The following is a 3,475-nucleotide window of genomic DNA, read 5'->3' on the forward strand; positions in this document are numbered from 1 at the left end:
GGGGTGGGGGCCAAGCCGAGTCACAAGAAGATCGCCCAGGAGCAGAAGCTCAGAAAAGACAAGCACCTTCCTCCAGAGCCAACAGAGAGAAAGCTTTCCCCTAGAGCCAGCATCCTGAATTTGGACTTCTAGCCTCTTAAACTGTGAGAAAATAAATTTCTGTTAAAGCCACCCACTTGCGATATTTTTGTTATAGCAGCACTAGATAACTAAGACAATGGTTATGTGAAATCATCCTATCTCCCACCTCTTCGGTCAGCAGGTTGCTATAGCGACTAGGTTCATGTACTGAAGTCAGTGGATGAGAGGAGAATTGATGAGAACTCTGAACAGTGGGGCTAGTAAAATGGTGGAGAGAGGCCTGACCTGAGGGAAGAGAAGGAAGTCCAGAAGAAATAACAGCAGCAGCGGAAACCAGCCATGGGGAAACACTGACGCTCCTGGAGCCTCTGAGAACAGAGGCCTTGAGGCCAGAAGAAGAGAGGAAGCAGAGAAGAAAGTACATGATGCTGGAAAGAAAGAAAGAAAAGGACAAAGCATTTTCTTACCATGGATGGGAAAATTATACACCTTTCTCCTCCCTTCCCCAAACCTGACTGGAATATTGTTTTGCTAACCTCCCTGAAAAGGTGTTAGATATGAAATGTTCTGTAGCCTACCAATTTATAAGAAAATCAATTAATCTTTCCTGGTGCAAATGTATTTGAATGTCAGCAATAAGTGGTTTCTCACGTAGAGTTGAAGGAGATCGGGTCTGAGTATATTACTCTCCCGCCATGTGAAGCTTTGGCGTTAAAGCCGTGGTTAAAACTTGTAGTGATATAAGCACAATCAGACCCAGGTCCAAGTTCTGGCTCCACCACTTCCAGTATGACCTTGGATAGATTCCATATTATTTCCAAGCCTCAGTTTTCTCATCTGTACATTGGGAGTAATAATATTTGAGATCCATAATCCCTTATTGGCAATTCTGAGATCCAAATGTCTCTGAGAAACAGATTTTTTTTTTCTTTAAGTTTGCAGAACATTTGTTTGATGGCAAAGCCAGACCTGATGTGAGATTTTATATTGGTTTAATTTATCACTTTAAGCATGATTACCCGTATGCTTTGCTGCAGAAATATTGACATGTTTATCAGTGCCACCCTCAACCTTGTTCAGGGGTGTTATGAGAAATACAGAATATGCACAGACTTGTCTTTCAAAAATATGAAAAATTCTGAGTTCTGAGGCACATCCGCTCCACGGGATCTGGAAAAGGGATCAAGGACTTGTACCTTTGGGATTGCTGAAATCACTAAGTGAGGTAATGTGTGTGACCAGCTTGTAACAATGCCTGGCACTTGATAAACGCTGAGGAGATACAAACTATAATTTATAATTATAAGAAAACACCAGGCAACTTTGAATAATGAGTTATGCTGGTCTTGTTCTTGTCACTCTGGAATTCACCTGGGAGAAACATCAAACTCTGAAGCTCCAATTCCCTTTTCACCGGTACTGTCTCCCGAACAACTCATGCTTTTTGGGAAAAGAACCTCCCTGGTAAGGTTTTGAATCACTTTCCTGCTGTCATTGTAGAGTTGAGACCCAGAGCCAAAGCTCAGAAAAAATTCTGAATTCACAACATCCAAGAATTATCAGGACAGGCAATGAAAGAAGTTCTGAAAGTGGACCTACTACCTCCCAAAGATGGTGTGGCATGATGGAGAGAACCCAACTTTGGAGCCAGAGAGACCTCCATCTTAGCTCTGCCACTTCCGGGCTGTGGGAATTTCTGAGTCTCAGTTTCTTCAAGTGTAAAATGGACTGGTAATACTTACTTGAAATTTTTGTCCTGACAGTAAAGCACCTCACAAGACGTGGTATCTAGAAGGTACTCACCAAGGGGCCAGCAGACAGACGCAGGCACACACCATGTGTACTAAGAGACAAAAGAAAAAAGGTCACTGTCAAACACAGTTCTGCCTTGCCTAAAATTGACCGGCTGTTATGGATTAAATTGTGTCACCCCAAAATACGTGTTGCAATCCTAACCTCTATGCCTATAGAGGTAATCCTATTTAGAAATAGGGTTTTCTTTGCTATGTTAATTAGATCATGCTCATATAGGGTGGATTCTAAATCTAATCACTTCTGAGTTATAAAAAAGTGCAGATTAGACACAGAGGCACACACACACAGGATAAGACCCATATGAGGAAGCCAAGGAACCAAGGAACACCTGGAGCTACTGACAAGGAAAGACTCAGCATGGCCGAGACCCTATTTGGACCTTTAGCCTCCAGAACTTAAGAAAATTAATTTCTGTTCTTTAAAACCACACACTTGTGGTATCTGTATTACAGCAGCACTAGGTATAAGAAAAAGAGCCCTGGCAGTGCCATGGTTAAGCACTCAGCTGCTAACCAAAAGGTTTGCAGTTTGAACCCACCCAGTGGCTCCACAGGAGAAAGACCTAGCAATCTGCTCCCATTAAAGATTACAGCCAAGAAAACCCTATGGGGAAGTTCTACTCTCACTTGGGGTTGCTATGAGTCAAAATTGACTCAACAGCACCTAGCAGCAACAACAGGTAACTAAGACACCAAGGCTCCCCTGAGGAAAGGTTAAAGCCCTATCTTTACTGCAAAAGTTAAAGATAAGAGGCCAAGCAGAAGGGGCTCTCTGTCTATGAAGAGTTAGTTACAAACCCACACTGGCAGGAGCTAAGTATGGGTTCTTTCTCTCCCCCAGGTATTCACCCCGTACCTCCTCCCAGGACCTTTGATCCAACAGGCCAGGCGTGCATAATGCCAGGTTGCAGAATTACAAGGTAATTTGTAATGCATACATAGTCAATAAGGCTCATTCACACCCTGGATCCAGTTTTTGGCTGGATGACCAAGTCCCAGTTTGACTCCCACCCTTATAAAAAGAATAATTTTAAGCGTACTTGGGAGGAGAAGGGATAATTCTAATTATTTCATAAAGAAGACCTTTCACCCAAATGATCACCTTGTCCTCATCTGTCCCAATCGGCACTAAAACAAAAAGTAAACATATTTATTACAGAGGGTAGCCATGCGATTACTGCCAGCCAGTGGCCTGTTTTTCTGCAGTTGGAGACTTCAACCTACATAATCATGTTTTCTCTTGATGTGAGCCAAAAGACTTAAGAAATGCCAGTGTAAGACGTTGTTGACCCCCAGACACCAACTTCCTAAGCGCCTTCCCAGTCTTTTGGCTCCAGGGGAGATCCCCCCTTTCCCACCCTCCTGTGGGACTCCGGAGTTCAGCCCCTCATTCCAGGTGAACCACGGCACTGAGGAAACACATCTTTGAGGTGCTAGCCCCGCCTCCGCAAGGCAAGGCTTCCCAGACTGTCCTTCGAATGAGCAGCTCTGCTGTGAACTTACCCCCATCTCTTTAGAGCAGGATGGCTCCCCAGTGGACAAACCACGTGGTCAGGGCACCAACAACGCTGGAGTGACAG

Source organism: Trichechus manatus, unplaced genomic scaffold (assembly GCF_000243295.1).
Source record: "Trichechus manatus latirostris isolate Lorelei unplaced genomic scaffold, TriManLat1.0 scaffold00009, whole genome shotgun sequence".
Classification (NCBI taxonomy): Eukaryota; Metazoa; Chordata; class Mammalia; order Sirenia; family Trichechidae; genus Trichechus; species Trichechus manatus.